The 21,131-nt window shown below is 34.8% G+C and overlaps 1 protein-coding gene across 1 annotated transcript in view; it reads right to left on the minus strand.

Annotated features, from left to right (window-relative positions):
• Positions 1-11,336: 11,336 nt before the first annotated feature.
• The window catches only part of LOC145673726 (uncharacterized), a 49,043-nt gene continuing 39,248 nt past the window's right edge, over positions 11,337-21,131 (minus strand). The window contains exon 8 of the mRNA XM_081743439.1: positions 11,337-11,641. The gene's annotated coding sequence lies outside the window, so the exon portion shown is untranslated. The remainder of the gene's footprint in view (positions 11,642-21,131) is intronic.

A 21,131-nucleotide genomic window follows, 5' to 3' on the forward strand; every position in this document is an offset into this window, starting at 1 on the left:
AGCAAGTAATTTCAACAGAAATGTTAAACCAAAGGATTCTGTCCAAAATAAACCATTTCAAACTGCTCATCAGAAGAAAAAGGTTCAACAGAAACGAGCAACTCCAAAAATTCAATCTCCTAAAGTTTCTCCTCCTATTTACAAGAACCAAAAAGGAAAGGTACAGAAAAATCAACCAAAGAAAACAACGGAAGAAATAAAACCACGTTGCACCAGACTAAATCGTTTGCTTTCATCTTCACCAAGACCTCTTGAGACAACTCCAGTTCAACACACACGTCGCACGAAAGTCACAAAGAAACCTTTTAAGCCATCGCCTGTAGAGAAAAAGTGGGCTTCTGATTTAAAGAACTCGAATTCCAAAAAACCTCAAATGAAGAACAAAGACACTAACAGTGAAGACAAGAAAGAGAGGTTAGTTTTAGAGTTAAGTGATCTATCCCGAGAACACTGTTATCGAAGTATATGCCAGAGATGGCTTCAAGGCAAAGTTCCTTATGCATTGTCCTCAAAAGAGGAAATCAAAGTCGTTGGAGAGAATAGGAAGGATAAGAAACGTGTCACAGATGACGAAAGCGACAGTAATATCACAACTTCATATGATGGACCAACTACAATCTCTAATATTCATCCATCCAAAACGTTTACAGTAACTTCCGATAGTAATAATACAGATCTCTCAAAACTGCATGCTGGAGAGAATGAAACAATTGAACTTAAAAACCATACAAAACTGACTATGGCAAACAAGAAGAAATGGGAAGAGAAAGAATTGATAAGGAAAAGTAACAGAAAGCAATATGTAAAGAAGAACATAACACGTAAAGATAAATGCAGACAACCAAAATCACGCTTAGATGAACCAAATGACAAGAGTTCTTTTCTGGATTATCATAACAACGAAATATCTTGCAATGAATTAGAGGAAATAAACACAGTTTCACAAGAGAACCGGAGTGTTCGTCGTCTTTTTGGAATTCGCCATAATAGAACCGCGAAAAAACTACGGTCCGTAAGGACAAACAGCTCGTCTGAAGTTCAAAGTTTGAGTGACGCTAGTACTTCTGCGACATATACTATAGCTTGTAAGTACTCTGGTGCTTATCGATCATCATCACCAAGTGATACAGAGTATTCAACTACCTCACCAGCATTGGCACAGCATGAGCTCAATACTTACCTTGGGTCACTGAAAAATTTTCCGTTACCAAGTGACAATCAAATATCCAGCAAATATACTACGTTGACTAGTGGTAATAATCAAGAGATTAGTTGCACCAACATTTATGAGAAGACACCAGCAAAAACAACCAAGTCCACACGTCGTCTGACAGCAGAACAAGAAGCCATAAAGACTTGTGTTTTGAAAGTAATTGCACATGTAGTAGCTGAACGTTTGCAAAAGTCGTCGAATCAAGAAACTGAAAATCTTCCTTCAACTCAAGATCCGTCAGATGCTACAAAAACTGCTAATCCTTCAGCAGATGTAAAGACTGAAAGAGACTCCATCCCACCAACCGAGGATAATGCAACATTTAAGCAAAATTAGTAAGATAATTGGAATTCTCAAAATTCATGTATGGATTAATCTAATTGTTTTTCTAATGTTTATGTATTTTGTGAGATTTTGCAAATCTTAATCTTGAGTTGTGTGTCTATTTTTTTACTTGTGCCGAATAATTTAAAGGTGGAAAATTACCGCGAATAATGATCTATTATTATGAAGTGCGGATGAACGCCAACGTATTCATATTATTAATAAATTATTGAAATCTGATGCTATTTCTCAACAATTTGGAGCTCTTAAAATTTTGTAAATGACGAACAACCCTCTCCCTCTCTATATATGAGATATTTTTTCTAAACATTTGTAACAATAAAACTTTTACACTATAATTAAACGCTTTCTTTATTTTCTCAATTTAGTTGTAAATGAGGGTATTGAAAAAATTCAAATTTTGCATTTCACGTTCAAATTATCATTGATTTAACCAAATAGTATGCAGATTGATTAAATGACGTTAAAGGTATTTTGTTTTTTTATAGTTGAAATGTGATCATTAGAAAATATCAAAGAAATGAAGGCGGAGATTTGCACAAAGAGACATTGAAAATCTTAAGTATCTGCTGTCACCTATTCTCCTAGACTTAATTCATTCTGTATTTCTTCAAGTCAAATCTTACAAATTTGAACAAAGAACATTAGATGAAATAATCACTGAGAAAAAATAAAATTTAATTTTCAAATTGCTTCCATCACTGGAGAGCTTCAATTTCGCCATCACCTTTTCCAGAAATACAAAAAATAAATTAATTAATTAATTAATTAATTAATTAATAAAATAAAATAAAATAAAATAAAAAGCAAAAAAGAGTTCTTTAAATAAATTCCCCATCTCATTGTGTCTCACGATTCTTCATAGTAGACTAGTTCCCATTTTATTATTTTGTAAAACAAAAAGGATCTAAAGTTGATCACAAAAGCCAAAAATTTTAACACCTATAGCTAATTTATATATTGGTGTCTAAGTCTTACACTCTATGCGTGGTATATGATGTGTCTGGAAAACTTGTTCATGAGTAAATGAAAGTATGTAAGATCAATGAAACTTTTTTTAAATAAATTTTATTAAAAAACTAAGTTATAATAGATCTGTAATCCGTCTCTGATGAAAGTTCTTATAAGAGCAGCATGTACTAGTACTGTCTTGAAATTATCTCTGTCCCAAGTATATTCCAGATATTTTTCCACTCTTTTAATTTGATAACGTCAACTACGATATTACTTTTTCTCCTTAGAGTTTCAGAGTTCCATCTAAATGCATTACACTGTTAGGAAGAGGTGATTATAATTTTCTTGGTTTCTTGTAGAAGAAATCGTTTAGACCTGTTTGCAAGATTTAAGTTCAAAATTCAAAGTTAAATTTGCTATTAATTAAACGTTTAATTATCATTTTGTTCCTATCACGCAAGAATATTTCTGTTTTATTATCATTTCTTACAAATTACCAGTAAAGATCCAACATTTCTGTACCGTCCAACATACCTGATACTTCTGTGGCGTCCAATATACCTGTTACTTAAAAAGAATATATAAAGAATGTTGCATTCCATTTCCCATATATATTAGCGTTTTTTAAAAAATGGTATCGCATCGCGGGTTGCGATGCACAAACATAGAAATGCGATACAAATTGAAAAATGTAACGCAAATAGCGATTCATCTTTGTGTGTCTCATTGTTCCCACGAAAGCTAAAAATAAGAAACCAGCTGAAAATGTTACTGTTATTTCAAGGAACTTTACTTTGAAGGGTCGCTTGCTGCAAGAAGAAAACGCCTCGACTTTGCGTCACAAAACAGTTTTTCATTCTGTCTTTCCTTCCCTTTGTCGGTTTGCTGCTAGTGGGTCATCCAATAGACCTTCTCAGGTTTCAGGTCATCCTATCATTGTTACTAAGTGAGTAATTTAAAAAAAATGTTCCTTGAAGAAAAGCGCATTGGCAGCAGAGAAAACAAGCTTAAACTATATTGGACCTAGCCGATATATGGTGTAGCATGATCTTCAACATTGTTATTAAAACGCAGAAATGTGTATAGTAGATCACTGAAACAGTAACGGCATTCTTCAGCGCCGAAAATATAGAAAAATACACTCGCCTTTCTCTCTCTTTTCTTTTCGCTTTTCATTTGAAGTACTGATATACGTATATACAGATTGATATTCCGGATGCCCATTCACACCCCTTGTAAAAACAACATACAGTATTTGGAATATTTCTACTCGCGAAACACCAAAAACCAAATAATAATAATAATAATAATAATAATAATAATAATAATAATAATAATAATAATAATAATAATAATAATAATAATAATAATAATAATAATAATAAATTCATAGAAGAAATCTAATAAATACGGAAGTCCAATTATGAATGGCATTGTGAATTACTTCCGTATTTATTGGACTTACGTATTTTATGAATCTATAATTATTCATTATAATACATAAAATGCAATACAAAATTTACAAATTGCGATACAAATAGAAATTTGTATCGCAATTTGCTACACAAAATGTGAATTGTAAACAAACGCTTATATATATATATATATATATATATATATATATATATATATATATATATATATATATATATATATATATATAGATCAGCCAAAGCCAAAACATTATGATGCTTTCTCAGCGAAATATTTGGGTTGATGTAAGAGGCACGGGCAGCTAGACTGACAGAAACCACACTCGATTAGTCAATGTGATGCTTTATGCGCAGGAACAAAAAGGTCGGCGATATATCAGAGTTTGATATACCCAGGTGGCTGAGAACGAGCTTCTCGGAAACATCACAACTTGTCTACATTCGCGAGCTGTCGTGGCTAGTGTATTGCGAAGTTGAAAACAGGACGGTGAAACCAGCATCAAACGACAAGACGTAAGGTGACCATATCTCAATAATCCCATACGTCTTAGATTGTTGAGATTGGTACAACAGAATAGAGAGCACATTGTGGCACAGTTAACAGCCGATTTTAACAATGGACAAAGCTTGAATGTGTCTGAGCACACAGTTCACTATACACTGTTAAATATATGTGTGTGGAGGGCACTACTAGAGCTCCTAGCTATCGGCTGTTCATTGCTGATCATATATACCCATTCATGTCGGTCATATTTCCAGCTGCCAATTACATCTTTCAGCAGGACAATGCTTCTTGTCGTAAGGATAACGTTGTGGTTCAAAGAGGACAGTGTTGAATTCCTATTGTTGCAATGGCCTCCAACTTCCCCAATCTTAATCCAACTGAACACCTGTGGAATGTCATTTTACGTCAGATCCGAGCTCATGGACCCCCTCCACGGAATTTACAGGAAATAAATGACTTGTATATTTGGTTGTGCTGCGCCTTGCCTTCAAGCCACCTACTAAGCACCATTCCAGAAAGCATTGCTGCTGTCCTTGCGAACCAAAGGTGTACATACCAGATACTAGGTAAGTGGTCATAATTTTCTGGCTGGTCATTGAATATTGGGCAATGAACTGATTTTAGCACTGTGTAAATTTTACGGTTTAGAGACATTACCGTAAATCCAGTATTCTGTTATAACGGTTACTTGGCAGTAGTATCTGGGCAATAACACTTGATTACTCAGAGCTACAAGCTCAATCCTACCAAACACTTAGAAATGAATTGGAACACGATCAGACTAGTCCAATGAACAGACATACTAAACAACGAATAAATGAACAGATTATGCTCATCTGCTACTGCTCTGGCAGCGGGTATTTGGTAGTAAAATTATGGATATCTTCTCAAAAGAAGATAGAAATTATGGTGCGCATAGGCAGAAAGCAAGATTGTCGTAAAACAAACTCATGTGATTAATCAAGAGCTTTATGTTTCTTTTATTGATTTTTTACACTCAAAGATAATGGTGTTAAGCTGAAAAAGTTGAAAAACATATGTGACGATAATGAATTTATTTTTAAAAAATGGCAAGGCAGAGTTAAGACGAGAGAGACAAAGTTAATACTTCTTTTCAGCACAGAGGCTGAAGGAAACGGAGCTACTGGTTCAAGTGAGATCCGAACCACAATTGGGATATCTATCTGAGGTAATACCTCATCTGTGATTTAATTCGGAACCACACAAATAGAATATGAGTGTGGTCACAAAAGGATACTTGTCGGGACTCGATTCAAAGGACAAAGTAAGATAAACGATATTGCTCACCTCCGGTGTGAGGGCCGCCGGTTTGATCCGTCGTATGGTAACGCCATATTTAAGTGCCATCAAATGTGATTATGAATATTTCATTTAACATATATAACAAAGGATATCTACCAAGTATACCAGTAAAAAAGGCTAATTAGCACTCACTTCTAATGCAAAGACGTCTTAATCTCAACAACGAGTTTTCATCTATTGACTCCATATTGAAACAGTTTTGATTATAAAAAGACAACTTATGAATTTTCTTCAATGATTGATTTTGTGTTGTGTTTTAAAAATACCTTTGTATATTGAAGAGGAAATGCTAACTATAATTTTTGTAATAATCTGCTATCAATGTAACACGTATGTTTGAAAAACTAATCAGATTAGTGGCACGGACAACTTATTTCAATGCTAAAATACAAACTATATGGTGTCCTACTTAGACAATATAATAACACGCTCAGATATTCGTACAATCATTTTACTTACAGGTAACTGTAATTGATGAAAAACTTCTTTTTTTTAGCTTTCGGCTCTCCCTTAGAGCCTTGATCATTAAGGTTAGAAACAGGAGAAAGAATAAAAACACCAGGAAAGTAAAGGAGCGGATTAACTAACGTCTATCAGTAAAAAAAAAAAAAAAAAAAAAAAAAAAAAAAAAAAAAAAAAAAACCTTGTACAATCTTTTGTTCCCTCATCTCATATTTTAGCAGAACACTGAAACATGGCGAATTCAATTTGTGTCTTTTCTAATGGAAGGTTGCCAGCTCCTATTGGTGTTTTTGTTTCTATGTCAGTGTTATTTGTTTCTCAATTGTCGCATCCCATTACTTACTCAATTATTTCTTTTCTAAATTCAACTTAAAATTCCTTAAGTCTTCAGCTTCTGTGCCTGTAAGATGTTATTTAATTCGTATATTGAGGTTTCTTTTTATCCAGTGCCGTGCTGTAGGGGGCGAGCGGGCGACGGCGCTGATGTAAGGGGGGCGCAAAAGAAAAGAAAAGAAGGAAAGAAAAAAAGAGAGGAAAAATTACTGGGAATATTACTAGTATATACTTCTATGGAATACGGAACATGGAATACTAGTATGGAATATTAGAAGAGGTCTGTAGCTAAGTTGAATCTTAAATTAAATTACCTTGAGCCCTAGTATTTAGTTTGGGGATGATATCTCCGCCACCATGTCTATAATGGAAAATAATTTTAGCATAAAGATAATTGAGTGTTCTGAGTAAGGTTTGACTTTGGATTATAATTTTAAGGTAGCTCCGAAGGTTAGAGCACGTAATTTTGCGGCATTTAAGAAATAAAATATAAATCGCGATTTTGTGAGAAAAGTGCAACAAATAAAGATATTTTTGGAAGAGTTTAAAGCAATAGAATTTAACGTAAGTTTTCTTCAGTGTTTAGTACAATACCTTGGGTAAGTAAAACTTCGATTCGGTGTTAACATAGTAGTGAACGTCGTCTGTTCGTTGCGTCCTTTGAGTATTCTCCTTCACAACCAGCTGCAAGACAGCTGGCAAAAGTGGTTTTGTCAAATCAGTCATAATCATTATAGGTTTTCCGCCTTTACTGGCAGATCACTTGCAGCAGCTGAGAAGCTTCCATGCTCCACGGTCCTCCGCTAACCTCTTCGTCTTGACGTATGATGTTTCTGTTTTTATATCATCCATTAATTATAGTCTCCTTCTCCCCCTCCCTCTCTTTCCTGCCACCATACCCTCGAGGACGTCCCTTATGACACAATTTCTTCTTAGCTAATGTCCCAACCAGTTTCTCTTCCTCTTCTTAACAATATCTGAAATTGTTCTTTTCTTCCCCACCATTTCTAACACCCTCTCATTCGTTTTCCGCTCGACCCAACTAATTCTTTCCATTCTTCTCCACACCCACATTTCGAAGGCTTCCAGTCGTTTTTCATCACTTTGACGTAATGTCTACGTTTTCGCCCCAAACAATACAACATTCCACACGAAGCATTTTATGAGTCTTTTTCTCAACTCTTTATTCAACGTCCGACGAAACCGACTTTTCTTCCTCCTAAAAGCTTCTTTCGCCATTCCTATCCTTGCTTTTATTTCATGTTCGTACTTCATGTCATTACTAAGAATACTACCCAGATATCAAAAACTATTCACTTGTTCTATTTTCTCCCCTCCCACTCAAATCAGTTGGGCCTCGAAATTCCTTCTATATGTACCTCCATCACCAAACATGGTCATTGACGATGAATGGTTAAGACCTCCGAAGAACGCATTATAATGACGTCAGAGTGATTTCTCGGTGAACGGACATTGTCTTCCTCTAGGATCGAACTATGAACCTTCGAGCTAGTGCTTAGGTTCTCACTTCTAGAAACAGAAAAGCTTCCCAAGAATTTCATTCTCAGCATGACGATGAAACCAACTCATTCTGAAGTAGAAAAGATAGCGCCGAAATCGTAACAATTTGGTTCTTGGTTCTTGATGAGGGGATCGGTGCGTCAAGCCAAAGTTGCAAGCTAGCAAGCTTTCTTCCTGAAGTTCTGCAGAAAAGGCGGCAATAGACGCAAAAGAGGGAGTGTCTGTGCTTACATATGAGTTGTCCATTTCCAAACCGCATCTAATCCACCAAACAAAATTTTCCATTAATCGAAAAAAAAAAACTTCTGGAGCGTCAAATTTTCACCAATATGTGCAATTTTTTGCAGAATTATTGATCAGGGACAAATAAGTGTTTGTTAAAAATTTAAACAGACTCTATGAAATAGTTTGAAGGAAATATTAAAAAGTAATTTGGACAAGACTTATTTTAAAACTGTTTGAAGGACAAGATACTTTTTGGAACTGTACGAAGTCATTTTGTCATTGAGATCAGGCGTTTCGGAGACAAAAGTGATATAATGATGTAATGTAATTATTTGTTTATTATAATGGAAACAGCATAAAAGAAATAGCTATAAAAGAAATTATTGTTGTAATGTTTGAAATAGAGCGACTTATGAATAAATAATGACTGGTTTGAAACAGTCTTCAAAGGAGGAGATGATATTATTAAAAGCAAACGGCTCCTCATCTTAAAACTTCACGAAACTAAACTAAATTTTAAAAAATCGCGTGTTTGCATGGTAAACAACAGTTTCTAAAGATGATTACGTGTTTATATACAGCATCATCTCGTTGTACTTATGCTGTATATACCAAATCCCCCATTCTTCCTCCGGCATAATCATTTCCTGCTTGTTCTTCCTCCCTAAGAGTATCACCACATTTGATATCCATGTAGAATTTCAAGGAAAGTGCTTTTTTGATGTTAGCCACCGGTCTCATTCTTCATCGACGGCATGCAACTAGTGTACCGTTTTTACAGGTGCATCGATAACTATATTAAAAAGTAAAATAATTTTCGAGAAGCAGAAGATTCAAGCTTTCGTTTGAAGGTAAACTTATTTATGTGCAATAATCAAAAGATATGGAATTGGATGAAAAAATTTATTGAATAACCTTATCACCATCCAATATTCACCAGGATATGCTAAATATTATCTGCGGGTCTGTTACTTCATATGCCAGCATCAAAAGATGTGGGCAAGAACGCAAGCACTGCAGAAAGAGTGTAAAAGATGAACCAAGGTCTAGAAGATCACCAAGGAAACATTGCCCTCGTACTTGATATGATCGTGCAAGATAAACGATTATCAATTCGTCAGATGGCAAACATTCTGGGTATGTTACAGGACTGAGCAAATCACATTGTGATAAGTGATCTAAGTTTATTAAAGATTTCTGCTCGATGGATCCCATGTCTTCTGAATCTTGAACAAAAACTTACTTAGCACAACATCATTGAACAATTTTGAAAGTGTTTGAACGTGATGTGGACAATTTTCTGTCGCGATTCACTACTATGGATGAACACTGGATCTATCACTGTCACCCTAAAACCAAACAACAATCCAAACTGTAGAAGCACCCTTCATCCCGCACCTCAGAGAAGACAAAGTCACTCCTTCCTCTGACAAGGCCATGGTATCAGTTTTTGGCAAGGAGTGGTATCGATTGATTACCTTCAAAGGGGTCACACCATTACAGGACAACAACTTCGTGAAAACTCAGGGCTCAAATCCACGAAAAAGACCACAAATGCTGATCAGAAAAGTTATTCACGAAGTCAAGCAATGCTACAGGCCATACCTTATGAGTTGCCATGGCAACTATTCATGAATGAGGATTTCAACTCGCTCCTCATTCACCTTAATCACAAGATTTGGCCTCCTTAGAGTTCCACTTGTTCCAATATTTTTTTTTAACGTCATTACAGCCAGAGCGAGGCCTTCAAGAAATATTCTCGAGTTATTCTCGAAGGCCTCGAGCCATGGAGGAGTTCTTATGATCACAACCTAATATTTTTTTCTTTCTATTTTTTCTATTTGAATAAGGTATCTTCATTACCACTGGAGTAACTATGGGAACCGGTCAAAACCCCCACAGCCAAAACCCCCACACTCAAGAAATGTCAAAACGCCCACACGATCGGTCATAACCCCCACACAAATGGACAAATCCCCCAAACGCACGAACGGTCAAAACCCCCACAACCAAAACCCCCACACTCAAGAAATGTCAAAACGCCCACACGATCGGTCATAACCCCCACACAAATGGACAAATCCCCCAAACGCACGAACGGTCAAAACCCCCACAGCCAAAACCCCCACACTCAAGAAATGTCAAAACGCCCACACGATCGGTCAAAACCCCCACACAAATGGACAAAACAGCCACACATAGCAACGGTCACAATCCCCACATAAATGGACAAAACCCCCACACAAATGGACAAAACTCCCACACAATCGGTCAAATCTCCCACACTCTGAAATGATCCTGGTTGTATGTCTTGCCCTTGTACTTTTTAATAACATTTTTTATTCCAATTAAACCGATGTTGCAACTATTCTTCTTGCACTGTTTTGTAATGACAGAAACACTAAGGTGGGCGTCGTAAAGAGCCGCAACAAAGACGTGCAATCACGGTATTTTCAGAGTGTGGGGGATTTGTCCGATTGTGTGGGGGTTTTGTCCATTTGTGTGGGGGTTTTGTCCATTTATGTGGAGATTGTGACCGTTGCTATGTGTGGGAGTTTTGTCCATTTGTGTGGGGGTTTTGACCGATCGTGTGGGCGTTTTGACATTTCTTGAGTGTGGGGGTTTTGGCTGTGGGGGTTTTGACCGTTCGTGCGTTTGGGGGATTTGTCCATTTGTGTGGGGGTTATGACCGATCGTGTGGGCGTTTTGACATTTCTTGAGTGTGGGGGTTTTGGCTGTGGGGGTTTTGACCGTTCTTGCGTTTGGGGGATTTGTCCATTTGTGTGGGGGTTATGACCGATCGTGTGGGCGTTTTGACATTTCTTGAGTGTGGGGGTTTTGGCTGTGGGGGTTTTGACCTAGACCCGTAACTATGTTATTATACTAATACATATGTTGAAAAATGAACGGATTATGAAGAATGTACCTTTTGCTGTTTTCTAAAGGTTCAAAATCTTTCAGTCACCCCTCGTATGCTATGTTCAATATTTGATTTATTGATAAATTTCTAATCTCCTGTTATCAAAAGTTATTTATTTATTGCTTTTAGAATTGAATATTCGTAAACTACAATAAGCATTTTAAATTTGATAGTTTTCACTGCCAATAATCACCTTTAAATTTATGTTTTAAACATGTTTCACACAATAAAACCCTCGTTACATTCCCAACAGAGCATGACAAGGAATTAATAATTTTTTTTTTTTTTTTTTTTTTTTTAAACTTTAGATAAACGTTCTAATGTTCCTTTTCCTTCAGCTTCTTTTTCCTCTTCCAGTGGCCGGTTGTAATCATACGTAAAATAGACAAAATATGTAACTTTGCCACCTAAAAAAATAAAGACGGAAAACGTAATATTAGTTACAGGAAGTATGTATTTAAAAAACTGTGTATTTCTAGAATATTCTAATATTAAAAATAAGAAACAGTACAGCTTGGTTAGTACAAAATAATTTAGTCTTTATATGTTTACTCACGACCTACTTCATTAGTTCATTAAACGTTTTATTATAACAGCTTGAGATTTGTTAAAAAGGTTATAAGCTAGGTATAAATTAATCATCGGTTAACATTCAACCAACATGTAGATAAAATAACTAATGAAGCCTACAGGAACCTCGGATTCGTAATTCGAATGAGTAATGAACTTAGAAATGATACGCCATTGAAGACTCTTTACTTTTCGTATGTTAGGGCTAAATTAGGATATGCGTCAGCTATCTTTAATCCATACTTAAAAACTGAATGCCAGAAAGTTGAGCAATTAAGAGATAAATTCTTAAGATATTTTACCCACAAGAAGACCGGTGTTTATCCAAAATTTGAGCACTATACCAATCTTATTGATAATTTTAAATTCAGGACGTTAGAACAAAGAAAAACACTGACTTAATTTTTCTCTTTAGACTCTTGCATAATAAAATTGACTGTTCAGCGCTGTTATGCTGTTTGTAGACGATCCAAGAAAGCTTGAACAAGACCATTCAATACCTCCAATTTACACTTCAAAGGAGTATTGTTCAAGACACTTGAACAAGAGTCTCAAATGGACTTGAAACAACTTTTACACGATCATAGAGGTATTGAATCTGTTTTATATTCTTGTTAATAGATGGCAATCCAAAACAAGTGACTGATACTATGAAAACAAATGAAACCGAAACTGCGTACTGATTTAGTTCAGACCTGGGCATGAATAACTATGATATTAGAATATTTTTCGTAAATTTAGAAAACAGGTCAATTGATTTTAGAACAATCCCATCGAATTTTCATTAAGTATTTAGTCCCTTTTACATCAAATGCGGGTTAGGTTAGCTGAAGTTAAAAAATTAGTGTTGCTTAGGTATAAAATCGTTCCCTATACTAAGCTTTTTAAAAAATCTGATTCTTCTAATGGCGTGCTGATGACAGAACCGTACTCAAAAAGAAAAAAATCGAACTGTTTCCTAAAATTGTGCGTAAAACGAGGCAATAACTGCCTTTTGATGTTATTTATGCTATGGCATCGAAGACTGTTTAAAGAAAAGGCTTAAAACACAGAAAACCAAACGAAGCAATGATAATATTTCTTCAGCTACTGGACTTACCGCCCATATCTGCATCAGACTTTCTTCACAAATCTATCCCATATTTGGTACTGGTTAAGAATAACCCGTCAAACGAATAGTAATTTTACTGTTAAAATGTATGAGTGCATATAAAGGAGGATGTTGGAGGTACCGTAATAATTCCCACTGTCGGAACATGCCTGTATAATGTAGGAAACCAGTATTTTATGTTTAGAAGTTTAATGTTACCAGTATCAAATCATTACAAGGGCTATAGTTCAGTTCAAATGAGTGTGAATACGATGTCAAGGGTTTGTTGCACTATTCTCATTTATCCATGATTCTTATTCTTATGTTTCTTGCACTATAACCTCCGTCGATGACGCGCCTGCTCCCTACGGACATACTCTCCCTTGGACCCCCTCCTGCCCTGACACTGTTAAATAGCATTCTCGATTTATTATTATTATTATTATTATTATTATTATTATTATTATTATTATTATTATTATTATTATTATTATTATTTTGTTTTTGCATTGTCTTGTATGTAGCATTTGTTAGGATGCACATTTGTACCTTACGGAAAAGCACTGGTAAAATTAATCTGCACGCGTGAAAGCAACTTCTACCTTAAGAAATAACTTCTGAAATACTACGTGTAGATTTCGTGATAAAATAATTACATTACCATAGGATAAGATGTAATCATTTCCAGGATACTTCAGTTTGCGAGCATACTATCAATCTGTACGCAATTATTTGATATTATCAGAGAATAGGTTATATTATCCGCTTCGCTGGGTTGAAGTGAAAATTTAAGTGCACAACTCCGTATCTCATGTGTTTAGACCCGTGAAATATACTGTTTTCGTTTCTAATGGCATCAATTTAACCTGATCCGGAAGATCATTGATCATCTCGGCGAACCCGAAAACCATGGATTTGACACTAATATTGGTCATTTTCGATCATTTTTAAATTTCTCTCCTCCTCCCTCTCCCCTACGTTTCATCGTCAAAGTTAATAGCCTAAAGTAATCCCTGTCCCTAAACTCATGTATGTTGAAAATTTGATTGAGATCAGTCGGGTGGTTCAAGAGTGATGAAGTCACAAAGACAGTCATTTTAATTTTATTTTTTTTACATATATCTCCCGCTCCCCCTCCCCTAGGTTGGCTCGTCAAAGTGAAACAATAAAAATACCCAAGGCCCGACCCTCATATATGTTGAAAATTTGTTCAAGATTTTTTGGATGGTTCAAAAGTTATTAGGTTTTGTTAGTTTTTATTTATACATCCCCCTTCCCTGCCCCTCCCCCAGGATTTACCTTTAAAATGAAATTACAAAAATGTTTCAAGACTCGAACCTGATGTATTTTGAAAATTTGATTGATATCGGTCGGATAGTTCAAGAGTTATTAAGTTACAAAAATAGTCACTGTCAGTCTTACATAAATTGATTTTTATATATCTCCCCTCCTTCTTCTCCCCTACATTGCTCCGTCAAATTTAAATCACAAAAACGATCCCAGTCTTGAACCTCATCTATGTTGAAAATTTGATCAAGATCGGTCGAGTAGTTCACGAGTTATTAAGTTTTATTTATTTTTATACTCCCTCCTCCTCCCTAACCCTTCAGTTCCACCATCAAAGTGAATAGCCTAAAACCAGCCCAACCTCGAACCTCATCCATGTTACACATTTGATCGAGATCGGTCGGGCGCTTCAGGAGATTTAGACTCACAAATATAGTGATTTTCAATTTTATATATAGAGATTAATAATAGTACAAAACGTCTTATTAAATCATGAAAAGTCAGTTATATATATATATATATATATATATATATATATATATATATATATATATATATATATTATTTAATGGACTCTTCTTTCTTAATCTACACCCGGTATTCTTGTACATTAAATTCTCAAATTAATACTTATATTTCACATTGAATCAAAATTTAACAAAAGTTATGGGCATGCAAAAATTATAACTATATAAATCCTGTATGTTATCAACAAAAAATACTAACAATATCTTCCGGCGCAAATATTGTTTTTTGTTTATTATTATAAGGTACACTTGGAATATCAGATAATTATGGAAAAGAGTAACAAAAAGATATTTATTCAACAACTACAGTTCTGCCTCAAGACAGCATTATGGTTGTTTTGTATTTTCCTGCACTCAACTCGAGCACTGATTGGCTATTGAATGCTCTTGAATTGGATTGTTTAGAACAGGACAGAAACAAAATTTCTTGAACGAAACTATTGAATTCAAGAGAAAAATGAATTCAGTACTGACGTCTTTTTCATCAAATAGTCTTGAATGGTCTTGAACAACAATCTTGTTCAAGCTTTCTTGGATAGTCTACAAGCAGTATTACAAAATCTACTTATTCAAGCCTCGTCCCTCAAAACGCATGCAAAAAATTACATATTCTTTTGCCGAAAAGCAAGGACAAATATACTGTATATGTCACCTACTTGGAAAATTAGTGCTGCTTAGAATGCAATAAGTAAAGAGAATGTGTTTTTGGATATATTTAGTAACAAAGAACGTCACTTCAGGAAGCAAGTTTTGGAAGTCCTATGATTCAGGGCTTATTGTATTTTATTTGTCTTGTCCTGTTATTATGTGTTTATTTATGTATGTATCTAAACTTATTTATAATCATTATTCTTTCTGGTTAACTGAACATAAACACTAAATATTAATCTTTTGTAATTGGTGTTTTATATTCTGTTGATTGTACAAATAAAAAATAAATAAATAAATAAATAAAATAATATTTTAATGCTAATATGCAGGTTGGGCTGTAAGTCGATTGGCACTAGTAATTCACTTCTCAATTGATTGGAGTAGCAGTAGCTGATGGACCAAATTAATACGTTACACAGTTATTCAGTCTGCAATTGACTAGAGTAGCAGTAGCTGAGTGACGTAAATTATACGTTATGATGTGGTTTGTGACAATATATGGTTCATGTATAATACTTTATAAGATTTTATAGTAGATTTAAACTATGTCACATTGTAATTAAGCAAGTTTTGAAAAGTGGTGGTTATATGGCTATGATTACCAGACTATGACTATGGAATAATGAAATATATATTTTTTCTTAAAAAGTTACGAATCTAGGGCACAAAGATGAGGGAGACAACGTCTGGTAAGTCATAACTTTTGGTCACTCATTTGATGGTGAAGCAGAACATTGCAACATAGCAAATTCAATTTGTATATTCTTTTGTAATAGAAAGTTGCCAGCTCCTATCGGTTTCTTTTATTTCTACCAGTATTGTTTGTATTTCTCAAGTGTTGCATCCCATTCCTTACTAAATTATTCCTTATCTAAATTTAATTTTATATTCTTTAACAAATAAACTATTTTTTCGAGAACAATCTCTGAGTTCCATTTTTAGCCCCGAAAAAAAAAAAATCTCCTGGATAAAGTCTGGTGAGTATGTTACGACTCATAGACTAAGGTCATTGATGAAGAGTTATTATTGGTGTATTCTGATTGGTTGATCAGTAGAAAGTTATTCTTAATTCAATTTGATTCGTCCTCCTCTAATTTTTCTCCTTTACTAAGTCTTTGTTACTTTAATTAATCACTCGTTTCCTTTTGCCTTAAGGGTGTAACGTGGAACGTTAAACTTCATTTTATTCTGTGTAAATATCGTGAAAATCTAAAATTGACTTTCCCCCTTTAAGCAGCTATTTATCAATTACCTACAATTTTCTCCTTTCAGTCTCTGTCTCATCTTTAGCTCTATCTATTTCTAGGTGCTTATGTATTTTTCGCTCTTCCCTTTTCTATATGTTGTGAGTTTACATTTTTCTTTATTTTTCATACTATACGAAATGCTAATTGTTTTCTGGGATAATACACTATTCCTCGATACTTGCCTTTTCTTTCCAACGTTTTCACACTAAGATTATCAGTGTTTCTTCTAATTAGGAGTGTATAACTACAAGGTGAACCACAAGTCACTTGATAAAAATGTATTTGCAATGAATTATTCATCAATTACAAAACTATGAAATTGTTGCAAATTCTATCATAAGTTAGATAAGGAAGTTACGCTACCTAAATCAAGTGTTCAAAGTTTCCTTGATTGTTTTCAATGCACAAATTACGAATTTTAAGCACAAAAAAAAAAAAAAAAAAAATTACATCGCTAACCTTGTTGGATAATAGTTTATCAAAGTCAGAGGATATGACTTTGTCTAGGCTGACACGAGACATCATATTAAGTGCTGTGAGATTGAAGTGTTAGGATAGGAAAAAAGGTCGTTGATATGACAGTAGAAGGAGACCATATTTACAGGTATTTAAAAAAAGAACAGGACTGTGTTATGAATTGGAACACAGAACTTAAAATTGAAAGACAGTGGGGCAAGTTTTTGGAAAGACTTAATTTGTAGCTCACCTCTGGTGCTTGGGGTCCCGGGTTCGATCCCAGCCTCCGCCAAGTGAACTTTGTGGTGGACAAACACCGTGCTCGTGGGTTTTCTCGGGGTTCTCCCGTTTCCTCCCACTTTCTTCATTCCACCATTTCACTCATCTCTCATCATCACCGTCTCCTTTAGCCTAACCGGCATAACCGTGGGACGTAAAACTTAAAGATTTCATTTCATTTTCATTTTAATTTGTAGCTTAATTTTCTGAGGTACCAGGGATTGGAAAGGAATTTATGGTGTTTAAGTTTCCCTTTTGTTAACGTTTGTTTGATTGGCAGAATCCATTCTGATCAGCCAATCAGCGTTCAGATCCAGTTTCTGAGATCCTGTTATATTTAGATGCAACTTTCTCTTGTTTTTACACTGTCTTATGAAGCCAATATATTCAGTTACTTGGCGAAATTGTTATACAGTCATTTTTTTTTTTTTTAAATAAATGTTGCTTGGTTCAGTGATTTGTTTTCTAGTTGGAGTCAAAAATTTTTGAAAGCACATGATAGAATTGCGTGGAATTTTATTGCAAAATCTAATAACTGTGTATTGAAACTTTTCCCTATTCCGAGAAAGGGTTGTAAACAATCAAGAATAAGAAGAAAGTTCATGTGATAATACAAGATATATCGACGAATTTGAACTTTTTAAATACAATTATCAATTTTGTTTAATTTCAACTATTTTCAGTGCGTCGGCTTATTTAGGAATGTTAGATGAACTACAGTCCGTCAACTAGTAATGTTTTTCCTTTAACATACACACCAATAGATAGTAGCATCACTAACTCACAATTTATCAAGATAGTTGTTCAAAAGTCGATTACATAAATGTAAATGTGATTTTGTGTTTGATCGAAACACAAAAACTATCCTCAACCAATTAGAATAATATTTTCGTTTATACTTTGCTGCGATAGTCGATTTCAGTCGCTCATTGTATAGGAAACATGTAGTAGTGATAATGCGTTGCATTGTGCTGTCAACTGGTGACGATTTCTTGAAACTGCAGTTAAGCAATGAATGAATACGAAAGCTTTGCGTCATTCTGTTGTAGTGTGTTTGCGGGTTTCAGACTAGCTAAGTACAGCAGGAAACAATTCCGGACAACAGTAAAACAATGAGCGACAGTCAGATAGCTGCATAGCCATGAAAAGATTTTATGTATTTCAAATAAACGTTTTGGTACTAATGTTACACAATATTGTATAAATTTGAACTTTGTCAATTTCTTCCACAACATGTTATTTTGCTATATGTCATGTGTTATAATATCATTTATCGGAAAATATAATGACTGAATTTGTTATGTTCAGCTGTTTATACAATTTATGTAAACTATTCTTCTGAGAAAGGACATTTCAGCTAGTTTGCACATATTTGCAACAGCTTTTTAATATGAAATCTTAACTGTATTTCGTTTCAAACTTGCAGCAGATGATTGATTAGGCCTATTATCATTATCTATACAGTTAATATCTCGAACTTTAAATGCGTTAAAAGCAGTAAGAATTACTAGAAAGTCTGAATTTTGTTGGTAAATCAATAGGGTTTCTTTATTAATTTGAGCATTTGTCTGAATGAGATTTTTACCTAAAAGACAATCTATCTCTTACTCACCTTATAATAATAATAATAATAATAATAATAATAATAATAATAATAATAATAATAATAATAATAATAATAATAATAATAATAATATATTGCATTATAAATGTTCGATTTCTATACACAATATTATCTCTCCAAATACTCGGATTTCTCTTTTACCAGAAAAGTCTACTAAAGTTATATACGATGTACGTTTCAGACTTGGATGAATTATAATACTTCCATCATCCCTATACAGGCGAGCACCCATAATTTTTTGTTGAGACGGGTTCAAGTTTTAGGGAGGTCCACTAGGACTATCTGGTATTGAACGAGTATTATTCTGCACCCTAAAAGAGGGTAGTTAATAATACTTCTACCTATATTTTCGGAATTAAAATGAAAGAACTAGATTGTTTTTATAAGAGAAAGAGTCCAGATGAAGTGTAAGATAAAATTTTCATGGTACATCAATCATTTCCCTGTTAAATAAGTATAGGGTCCAGTTTTGTTGTGAAAGTGCAGAAATGTATGTTGAATTAAGAAATTTTGGGGAGTCAAAACTGGTGGACAACCCGTACGTGCGCGCTTGTCACTATACTACTGTTTGTATCACGGATCATCACGTTTTTTCTTCTTCTAACAACAGTTAAAATTAGATATCTTCGTATTGGACTGTATTGTTCAGAGACTTGGACACTGCAGGAGTTAGAGAAGAAATAATTTAGAGAGATTCAAAATGTGGCATTGGAGAAAGATGGAGAAGATAATACGGACAGAGAGAGAGCAAAAAACGGTTTTAAAATGGATAGGAGAGAAGAGGACGCTTTTAGGACACATAGTTGGTAGGAAAGCCAATTGGACACATCTTGGGAAGAAATCGTCTTCTACATACCGCCATAGAAGGAAAGATTGAAGGAAAGCGGGGAATAGGAAGAAAAAGAATACAACTGATGGATGATTTGAAAAACAGAAGAAAATATTGGAAGTTAAAAGAGGAAGTTGAAGATCGAGAAACGTGGGAGAAACTTTTCCAGGCCCAAATATAAAATTAAGAAAAAAGAAATTCTCATTAGCCCCAGAACCTGTCAACAAGCAGAGTACTTAATTATAATAATCTTCTTGGATCAGCAATCCCTCAATTGGTTTGACAGCTTTTCATTCTTTCCTATCCTGGACCAGACTTCATTTCTTTGTACCTTTTCTTCCCTATATCTTGTATTATTTGATCTGTTCATTTCAATTGCGGCCTTCCTTCCTTCTGCAGTTCCCTCCATAGTCACTAACCTGATACCTCCATGTGTTATTATGTGCCTTTCCTATCTTTTTTTTTCGAAACTGTCTTTAGGATACTCATTTCCCCTTACCATTTCCATAACTTTTTTAATTTGATACCTTATACACCCATCTAAATTTCAACATTCGTTTGTATTACCACATTTCAAAGTGTTCCATTATCTGTTTTTCTTTTCCTCCTAGAGTTCACATCTCGCTACCATACAACGCTACACTCCATACATATGCTTGTGTTATCCTTTCCGACTGGACTGACTAGTTAATACGGAACCGGTTCCTTCTATGTTAGTTAATATTTCCTGTCAGAACTAGGGATGGCCAGAACCGGTTCCTCGTGGAACCGGTTTTCGGCTCTGAAGGGATCCAGTTCCGGAACCGGGTTTTCGAATCCAGGTCTGGAACCGATTTCCAAGATCCTGTTCTGGAATCGGGTTTTCGGATCCAAGCCTGAAACCAGTTCCTAAGATCCGGTTTCAGAATAGGGTTTTTCGGATCCATGAAAGGGTCCCGGAACCAGTTCTGAAAACCAGATCTCCAAGAACAGGTTTCTTGCAGAACCGGTTCCGCCGGAACCGGAACTTTATGGCCATCCCTAGTCAGAACCCTCTGATTCAATTGAAACATCTTCTTCACCTGAGATGTTCAGGCTTTCACATCTTGTTTGCACCTATTATCGATTGTTATTTTATTCCCTAAGCAACAGAACTCCTGCACACCTTCCACCCAGTGTTCGTAGTTCAAGGAAAATTTCTCTAATCTAGGCAAATTTCGTAGGAAAATTTAGCAAAAAGGGAAATAGGATATTTTTCCATAAAACGTTGAAAATCCAGGGAAATTCTCGCTCTGACTGATTGACCAATATAAATGCTTAATTTTTTCTTTGTTATTTTTAGAAAATATTATTATTAT

Source organism: Thermobia domestica, chromosome 17 (assembly GCF_964235325.1).
Source record: "Thermobia domestica chromosome 17, izTheDome1.hap1.1, whole genome shotgun sequence".
NCBI lineage: Eukaryota > Metazoa > Arthropoda > Insecta > Zygentoma > Lepismatidae > Thermobia > Thermobia domestica.